At 56.8% G+C, this 10,000-nt stretch overlaps 2 non-coding genes across 2 annotated transcripts; one reads left to right on the top strand and one right to left on the bottom strand.

The window, feature by feature from the left end:
* Positions 1 to 1,928: 1,928 nt before the first annotated feature.
* LOC139054004 (U2 spliceosomal RNA) lies at positions 1,929 to 2,120 on the bottom strand. Its single transcript, XR_011510957.1, has one exon. It is a non-coding gene; the product is annotated as a U2 spliceosomal RNA (small nuclear RNA).
* A 5,359-nt stretch (positions 2,121 to 7,479) lies between these two features.
* Positions 7,480 to 9,294, top strand: LOC139054005 (small subunit ribosomal RNA). The gene has a single exon (XR_011510958.1). It is a non-coding gene; the product is annotated as a small subunit ribosomal RNA (ribosomal RNA).
* The last annotated feature ends 706 nt before the right edge of the window (positions 9,295 to 10,000 follow it).

Here is a 10,000-nt window from a genome sequence, read left to right as displayed (position 1 = left end):
GACGAACTCAGCAGCGCATGCGCGAGGCCCTACAACACCCCAACCGAGCTACCCTGCTTATCGGAGAGAGCGAGTGCGCGTGAACGCGGGCTCGTCTGACGATCTGGATTAAAGAAAAAAAAAAAAGTGTGTCCGAGATATTGACAAAGACAAGTGGTCGCTGTCGCTCTGAGTCTTAGCGCGTTATAGAAAACGTGGGATGGCGGTGCTTCCTCGAGGGTCTAAAAGTACAATCTTCGAACTAGCGCTCCCGGCGGAACGTGGAGCTAGCATCCTTCTTCTTGGAACGGTTTGCAATGGACTGCTTGAATGTGCCGACCACGCGTCACGGGTCGCGTATAGAGCCAACGTTTGGCAAGAACGCGTCTAGCACAACCGATCGCGGTTGCGATAACCCATCGTTGGTAGCGAAAAAAAGAAAGAAAGAAAAAAAAAACACCTACCCGCAGCTTGTTAGCAGTAACCGTAAATGTGGTTCTAAATATAGGTTCGCTGGTCACTGAAACTTTCTCATAACGCACACCACTGTAGTCCAAAAAGAACAAAGCACGCACAATGGATATGATACAGCCGTCACCGCATGATTTCGCGTTTTCCTTATTGCATTACTTTCGTGGGCATGCGCGCTAGGGCCACGCAGGCCAGGAGGCAAGGGGAAAAATAAATAAGAAATGATACGCGATCCTCAGCATTGACTTGGCTGATGTGGCACTCGCATTTATGTTCTTTACCTTAGGCGAGCGCAACGCGCCAACTGAACTCCAATTTCCCATAACGGAAATTCGTATTTGGCCATTTGGTTGTATTTTTGGCTGATGTTCGCGTTTTTCGCCCGAGCATGCGCTTCACTGCGCCGCTCGTTGCCCCTTCAATGCGGCTTCACTGCCCTGCAGGCGTGTTCTGCGTCAAGCCGAACCACCAGGCAAAAAGCCTGGGCGCCGCCATCTTGTTGAGAGCGGCGCCGGGGACACAATCGCGCCTAGCTCATTGAGTTTTCCCCCAAAACTGAACGAAATAGCCTTATTTAAATGAGAAAGATGCCGCGAGTGCCGCAACGAAGGACCTTAAGGATTACCGAAGGGTAACTGAGGGCGACGCGACGAGCTTTGGAAAGAAGAATGATGGGTGTAGCGCTACGGGGGATAAGAATAGAGCAGATTCGGGGGGTGAGCGAACAAACGCGAGCTAATGACACCTTAGTTTAAACCAAGAAAAAGAAATGGGCGTGCGCAGGGCATGCAATGTGGGGGGAAGATCATCAATTAAGGGTTACCGACTGAATTCCAAGAGAAGGGAAGCGTAGCACGGGGTGGCGGAAATTTAGGAGGGCAGATTAGATTAGGAAGGGCGCAGGCACTAGACGGCGACCGTGACCGGGCTTACACGTGACCGGGGTGCTTGGAGAATAATGGGAGAGGTCTTTGCCCTGCAGTGGTCGTAGCCAGCAGGATGATGATGACGAAAAGGTAGCAACAGGTATTCATAACATACAGGTTGGAAAGCTGAGGCACCTCTGAACCCTTGAATATATTTCGCCACACTTGGCCATACGACAAGTTTGTTTTCGAGGCGCTCGGTCCCACTGCAGCGAAAATGTTGCCGGAAATCGGGCACTCCATTTTTGTTTCATAGGGAACCTTTCTTCCACTAGGGCAGCGGATTTTCGCAGGGCGAGCTTGCTGTCGTTTACGGATCAAAGCGATAGTGAACTCCAAAATGCAGTGTTGGCTTTGAGTGGGACTTACATTGATTGCAAAACCCACGGCTAATCACCCTTCCCCCCCCCCCCCCCCCAAGTGGCTCATTACAGCAGACAATCGTTCAGAAACACCGGCATCGTTGCGTATAGTATGGGAATGGTGCGTGTCACGTGAGTGCTCGCTTCGAGCTTGTGTTCTTCATTTTGATTGAATGAAGTCTCACCTAAGTGAGCGGGGGCCGATCCCGGAGGTAGTGCAATACCGGGCCGACCTGCGGCGGAGGTGAAGCAGGCTTCAAGCACTCCGCCAACTTCCAAAAATAGGTTTAATATCGTGGGTCCATATAGAACCCGTATCAGATATTAAGCTGATAAGAACAGATACTACACTTTGATCTTAGCCAAAAGGCCGAGAAGCGATGTCTTTCACTTCACTCCATTGTACCACTGCCTTGTGGGTGCCCTGGCGACATTGGTAACCTCAGCAACAGCGTGGGCAATCTTATAAAACCCAGCCCGTCTAGAGACTCTATGCTCTCTATCTCGCGAATCAACTCGCGACGCCTCAGTCTTTCACTGTTAACGAAACGCCGTCGCGTAGAAACGAGACCCGAGCGCAAGCTTGTTCGCAAGGCAAAACCAACGAAGGCAACCTCGTAGAAAACGGAACAGGCGAGCGGAAAACACGCGCAAGGGGAATGCTTACTTCCGTCTGAATGCGACCGCTCAAGGCGGCTTTCTTTGAGGCCTTCGTTTCAAGCCCGTGCGCAAGTGTAATACACTACGCGCATTTCCCTCATTTCCTTTTATTTACCGCAAGGCCCACTGAAAGTTTTCATACGGCACAGGCCGGGACGGATTGCAACGTGTCGATTCGACCGCTAGAATTAGGTAGCGCGCCTCATGTACGAATGAAAGAGAATGAAAAAAAAAAAATAAATAAATATAGAAAAGGCTGCGCACTCCTTCCAACCGGAAACATAGAGGGCAGGAAGATCGCCATGTGGAGCACAGGTGTTGTTAAAAAAGAAAGAAAGAAAGAAAGAAATAGCGCTACCCCATCATCTTTACCGTGTGCGTGTATACACACACACGCACACATATGCACGCGCACGCACGCGCGCGCGCGCACGCACACACACACACACACACACACACACACACACACACACATACGCACACATGCTAGCATAGCTTAAGCACAGCTGGAAAGCTCAGCCTTGCGCAAGAAAAAAGGACCACGCCCTTTCGCAAGCCCCTTTGAAACTTTTAAATGAGAAACATGTGTACAGCGAGGTCGTTCGAAACTGGCGCGAAAACGCATCCGCGCCATCTGTGTGCGGAACTAGGAAAACCTACGGCCTTCGCCATACAGAAAGAAAGGTAGATGGCGCGAGCTAACGCTCCGTTGCATACTAAGAACGAGAGCTAGTGAATAATGGCAGAAACGTCTTGGGAAGAGAGAAAAAAACAACAACAACAAAAAAAAAGAAAGACACGCAAGTTGTTGGCTCGCGCAAGCATTCTATTTTACAGCGAGTAAAGAGCATAGCAACTTCTCACAAGAGCAGCAAGAAAGACAAGAAGAACGTGAGAGAGGGGGAGAAACAGGCGCGTTTCTTTGGAATGCAGAGCATGCTGCACACACTATGAAGTGCCAAAGAGACGGGGAAAGCAGATGGCGCGATTGTGTATGTCCTCAAAGCTTGAAAACAATTTCTAAACTACAAGGTGTGCCGAAGTCCGCCTACTCTCATCAGGTTGCTCCCGCCTCCAATTGCATTTAAATTAAAATTACAGTCGCCTCAGAGGCAGAGAGAGAGAGAGAGAGAGAGAAAATGTGTACACTTGCTTCGCGCAGCTGCACCCGTTCAAATTTTACAGCAACAAGAGCACTCCCGCAGGCACAAAGTCCGCTGCCGCGTCCGCCGGGGCGGAATGCACTCGCTTCCGTAAATTGTCGTGCGGCAGACTGCTGCATCGTAGCACACCTGAAACCGCGCAGACGTCAGCGATCGCCGCGAGATCGCTGCGAGCGCTAAAGTCCGAAACCACGTCCGCCGGGGCGGCGGGAGCTCGATACCCCTTCACGAAACTTCTGCGTGTACACCGCCGCACGGCCACGGCGGAGTCGCTGGCATCCTGCGCGCAGTTGCATTGCGTCGCGCCGGGAATCGTTGAAGCCCCACGCAGACGTCGGCGTCGGCCCCGACCTGGCTGCGAGCGCTCGAAGAGACCAAGTCCGAAGCCACGTGAGCCGGGGCGGTGTGAGCGCGACTAAGTCCGAGACGACGTCAGCCGGGGCGGCTGTGAGCGAGACCAAGTCCGAGACTACGTCAGCCGGGGCGGCGTGAGCGAGACCAAGTCCGAGACTACGTCAGCCGGGGCGTCGACTAAGTCCGAGACGACGTCAGCCGGGGCGTCGAGCACGCCGCGGTCGCTTTTCCCACTCTTACTCGAAAAATGGCGAAGGGGCCGCGCTAGCGTGCCTTGAATCGGTGAGCGGCGGTACCGCGGCGATCGCGAGAGCTCAAATCGGCCGTGCCAAGGCCAAATATTGGCGCTCGGCTCGGCGCAGTACGCCGCCTTGTCGCACGAGTACGGCCCCGTGGAGGTCTGGTCACTTATCGCTGCTCTTATAAGGGGCCGTACCGCCCTGGCCGACGTTGTACCGTAGTGCCGTTTTCGGCTTGCGCGTGTTCGTGGTGGTGTCCGCGCACCGCTCCGCACTCGAGAATCGTGCCCACGACGACGCGAGCGCTCGGAAGAGACGCAAGTCCGAAACCACGTGAGCCGGGGCGGTGTGAGCGCGACTAAGTCCGAGACGACGTCAGCCGGGGCGGCGTGAGCGAGACTAAGTCCGAGACTACGTCAGCCGGGGCGTCGACCAAGTCCGAGACGACGTCAGCCGGGGCGTCGAGCACGCCGCGCGCGCTTTTCCCACTCTTACTCGAAAAATGGCGAAGGGGCCGCGCTAGCGTGCCTTGAATCGGTGAGCGGCGGTACCGCGGCGATCGCGAGAGCTCAAATCGGCCGTGCCAAAGCCAAATATTGGCGCTCGGCTCGGCGCAGTACGCCGCCTTGTCGCACGAGTACGGCCCCGTGGAGGTCTGGTCACTTATCGCTGCTCTTATAAGGGGCCGTACCGCCCTGGCCGACGTTGTACCGTAGTGCCGTTTTCGGCTTGCGCGTGTTCGTGGTGGTGTCCGCGCACCGCTCCGCACTCGAGAATCGTGCCCACGACGACGCGAGCGCTCGGAAGAGACGAAAGTCCGAAACCACGTGAGCCGGGGCGGTGTGAGCGCGACTAAGTCCGAGACGACGTCAGCCGGGGCGGCGTGAGCGAGACTAAGTCCGAGACTACGTCAGCCGGGGCGTCGACCAAGTCCGAGACGACGTCAGCCGGGGCGTCGAGCACGCCGCGCGCGCTTTTCCCACTCTTACTCGAAAAATGGCGAAGGGGCCGCGCTAGCGTGCCTTGAATCGGTGAGCGGCGGTACCGCGGCGATCGCGAGAGCTCAAATCGGCCGTGCCAAAGCCAAATATTGGCGCTCGGCTCGGCGCAGTACGCCGCCTTGTCGCACGAGTACGGCCCCGTGGAGGTCTGGTCACTTATCGCTGCTCTTATAAGGGGCCGTACCGCCCTGGCCGACGTTGTACCGTAGTGCCGTTTTCGGCTTGCGCGTGTTCGTGGTGGTGTCCGCGCACCGCTCCGCACTCGAGAATCGTGCCCACGACGACGCGAGCGCTCGGAAGAGACGAAAGTCCGAAACCACGTGAGCCGGGGCGGTGTGAGCGCGACTAAGTCCGAGACGACGTCAGCCGGGGCGGCGTGAGCGAGACTAAGTCCGAGACTACGTCAGCCGGGGCGACGAGCACGCCGCGCGCGCTTTTCGCACTCTTACTCGAAAAATGGCGAAGGGGCCGCGCTAGCGTGCCTTGAATCGGTGAGCGGCGGTACCGCGGCGATCGCGAGAGCTCAAATCGGCCGTGCCAAGGCCAAATATTGGCGCTCGGCTCGGCGCAGTACGCCGCCTTGTCGCACGAGTACGGCCCCGTGGAGATCTGGTCACTTATCGCTGCTCATATAAGGGGGCCGTACCGCCCTGGCCGACGTTGTACCGTAGTGCCATTTTCGGCTTGCGCGTGTTCGTGGTGGTGTCCGCGCACCGCTCCGCACTCGAGAATCGTGCCCACGACGACGCGAGCGCTCGGAAGAGACGGAAGTCCGAAACCACGTGAGCCGGGGCGGTGTGAGCGCGACTAAGTCCGAGACGACGTCAGCCGGGGCGGCGTGAGCGAGACTAAGTCCGAGACTACGTCAGCCGGGGCGACGAGCACGCCGCGCGCGCTTTTCGCACTCTTACTCGAAAAATGGCGAAGGGGCCGCGCTAGCGTGCCTTGAATCGGTGAGCGGCGGTACCGCGGCGATCGCGAGAGCTCAAATCGGCCGTGCCAAGGCCAAATATTGGCGCTCGGCTCGGCGCAGTACGCCGCCTTGTCGCACGAGTACGGCCCCGTGGAGATCTGGTCACTTATCGCTGCTCATATAAGGGGGCCGTACCGCCCTGGCCGACGTTGTACCGTAGTGCCGTTTTCGGCTTGCGCGTGTTCGTGGTGGTGTCCGCGCACCGCTCCGCACTCGAGAATCGTGCCCACGACGACGCGAGCGCTCGGAAGAGACAGAAGTCCGAAACCACCTGAGCCGGGCCGCGGCGGGAGCTCGACGCCCGTCACGCAACTTTGGCGTACAAGCCACCGCACGGCCGCGACTGAGTCGTCGCCACCGTCCGGCTGGCTGCACTATAGCACGCCGGGAACCGGGAAAGAACCGCGCAGAGGTCGTCGTTTTGCCGCGGCGTTGGCGCGAGCGCGCGAAGAGACAAAGTCCGAAACGGCGTCAGCCGGGGTGTCGAGCACGCCGCCCGCGCCGGTCGCACTCGTGCTCGGAAACGGCGAAAGGGCCGCGCTAGCGTGCGGCCCCGTAGGGGCACAGAAAGGCGATTGTTCTGGAAACCGCGCTGTCCATAGGCGAGAGATTGCCGTTCGCGCATTCGGTCGACGCGCTGCGCTTTCACGACTTCGGCATTGCGCTGCCGACGTAAGCTTTCCATCTCGCTCGCGGCGCTGCGAGGCGGCACGATTTTCGCCAAACGCTCGTCGAAAGTGGCACGAGTACGGCCCCATGGAGATTTGGGAACTTATCGCTGCTATTATATGGGGGTCCCAGAGAGCAGTCGCCCCCAAAAGCGACCTGGGTGTTTGATATGCGGCGGGCTTCGTGCCCGTCAAGCGTGTCCCCGGTATCGCTCCCGTGGATCCCACAGCTGACGTCTGCAGCCTCATCCGCTTGATGCGTTAGGGGCTGGTTGTCGGACGACGCTTTCTCCACGATATCGAGTTGTGTTCCGCATCGTCCTCGGACGAGTCAAATGCGAAAGCGCCGAAGGCGCGGGCGTGACCCGTCGCCTGGCGGCTTTGCCGTCTCGGCTACGTTGCAAGTGTCGGTCGGTCCACCTGTGCTGCGGGCTCAAGAGAAACCGCAAGCCGTGATCGAGTCGACACAACCAGTCTATCGAGAATGTTGCGTGCTTCTTGCCGCGTGGCGATACCCGGCCCTTCGGGGAGGGCGCCGTAGCGAGCTCGAACGCCGTCGTCTCGGACTGTGCAAAGTGCTACTCTTTGCAAGAACGAAGCGTGCTGGGGCGCCTGAAGGTGGCCTCGGCATCGCAAAAACGGCGTCCGGCCTGCTTGACAGGCGGGACGCGCAGTTGAACGATTACCTGGTTGATCCTGCCAGTAATCATATGCTTGTCTCAAAGATTAAGCCATGCATGTCTAAGTACATGCCGAAATAAGGCGAAACCGCGAATGGCTCATTAAATCAGTTATGGTTCCTTAGATCGTTTCTTCCTACTTGGATAACTGTGGCAATTCTAGAGCTAATACATGCAGTGAGCCTGAAGCCCTTTGGGCGACGGGTGCTTTTATTAGACCAAGATCGATCGGGTTTCGGCCCGTATTGTGTGGTGACTCTGGATAACTTTGTGCTGATCGCATGGCCACGAGCCGGCGACGTTTCTTTCAAGTGTCTGCCTTATCAACTTTCGATGGTAGGTTACTTGCTTACCATGGTTGTTACGGGTAACGGAGAATCAGGGTTCGATTCCGGAGAGGGAGCCTGAGAAACGGCTACCACATCCAAGGAAGGCAGCAGGCGCGCAAATTACCCACTCCCGGCACGGGGAGGTAGTGACGAAAAATAACAATACGGGACTCTTTTGAGGCCCCGTAATTGAAATGAGTACACTCTAAATCCTTTAACGAGGATCAATTGGAGGGCAAGTCTGGTGCCAGCAGCCGCGGTAATTCCAGCTCCAATAGCGTATACTAAAGCTGCTGCGGTTAAAAAGCTCGTAGTTGGATCTCAGTTCCAGACGAGTAGTGCATCTACCCGATGCGACGGCTCGGACTGAACATCATGCCGGTCCTTTCTTGGTGCACTTCATTGTGTGCCTCGAGAAGGCCGGTGCTTTTACTTTGAAAAAATTAGAGTGCTCAACGCAGGCGAGTCGCCTGAATAAACTTGCATGGAATAATAGAACAAGACCTCGTTTCTGTTCTGTTGGTTTTTGGAATACGAGGTAATGATTAAGAGGGACAGACGGGGGCATTCGTATTGCGGCGCTAGAGGTGAAATTCTTGGACCGTCGCAAGACGAACTACTGCGAAAGCATTTGCCAAGAATGTTTTCTTTGATCAAGAACGAAAGTCAGAGGTTCGAAGGCGATCAGATACCGCCCTAGTTCTGACCATAAACGATGCCAACCAGCGATCCGCCTGAGTTACTCAAATGACTCGGCGGGCAGCTTCCGGGAAACCAAAGTGTTTGGGTTCCGGGGGAAGTATGGTTGCAAAGCTGAAACTTAAAGGAATTGACGGAAGGGCACCACCAGGAGTGGAGCCTGCGGCTTAATTTGACTCAACACGGGAAAACTTACCCGGCCCGGACACTGGGAGGATTGACAGATTGAGAGCTCTTTCTTGATTCGGTGGATGGTGGTGCATGGCCGTTCTTAGTTGGTGGAGCGATTTGTCTGGTTAATTCCGATAACGAACGAGACTCTAGCCTATTAAATAGGTGCGGGGTTCCCAGCACCTTACAACCTTCTTAGAGGGACAAGCGGCTCCTAGCCGCACGAAACAGAGCAATAACAGGTCTGTGATGCCCTTAGATGTCCGGGGCCGCACGCGCGCTACACTGAAGGAAGCAGCGTGTCTTTATCCCTGTCTGAAAAGACTGGGTAACCCGTGGAACTTCTTTCGTGATTGGGATAGGGGCTTGCAATTGTTCCCCTTGAACGAGGAATTCCCAGTAAGCGCGAGTCATAAGCTCGCGTTGATTACGTCCCTGCCCTTTGTACACACCGCCCGTCGCTACTACCGATTGAATGATTTAGTGAGGTCTTCGGACCGATGTCCGGCGCGGCCTTTCGGTTGCGCCGGTCTGTTGGAAAGATGACCAAACTTGATCATTTAGAGGAAGTAAAAGTCGTAACAAGGTTTCCGTAGGTGAACCTGCGGAAGGATCATTACCGGATTGTTCGAGGGTGACGAGCGCCATTGTTTCTACCCCGTGTGGGTGAAGCAGCTCGCTGCGCCCGACGCTTTCCGCCGCTGGCCCCGCTTGGACGCGGGGACGGCTATACCCGAACATGCCGGGGATTGCCCGAATTTCGAAGGGCGCCCCGTGCCAAATTTGTTGCGCCCAGTGGACGCCGGCTGCAACCTTGGACGGTTGGCTTGGCCGCGCCCGCGGGTAGAAACGGCGTAACGCACACTGTTGGGTGGGCTTTCTGAAGTCCGCCTCGGCACTCTTGCGCGGAATGGGAGTAAGACGACCCGACCTGCTGCTCTTGCCCAGTACGAGGGGAACGGCGAAGCGTGCGGTCGGTCAAGGAACTGACGGTCGAGAGCTAATGCCGCTGCCGCTTAGTACACACGGAACCGTGGTGCGAGCGCTCTCCCGTCCTCCGCGGCAAACGCTGCCGAGTCTGAAAAGGCTGGCGGCTGCCGGTCGCTTCCTGCGGCGAGTGTGGAGTAACGACCCGACTTTGTTGCTGCCCAAGTACTAAAGGAACGGTGCGGCGCTCGGTCGGTCATGGAACCGGCGGTATTGAGGGTGCGGCTGCCAAGTACGGAAGGAACCGTGGCCTAAAGCACTCTCCCGTCCTCCGCGGCAAATTCCACCGCGCCCGAAAGGGCCGGAGGCTGCCGGTCGGCTCCCGCTCGTGACGCGCG

The sequence above is a fragment of the Dermacentor albipictus genome, unplaced genomic scaffold (assembly GCF_038994185.2).
Source record: "Dermacentor albipictus isolate Rhodes 1998 colony unplaced genomic scaffold, USDA_Dalb.pri_finalv2 scaffold_475, whole genome shotgun sequence".
Lineage (NCBI taxonomy): Eukaryota > Metazoa > Arthropoda > Arachnida > Ixodida > Ixodidae > Dermacentor > Dermacentor albipictus.
This window is presented reverse-complemented; position numbering and strand designations above follow the sequence as displayed.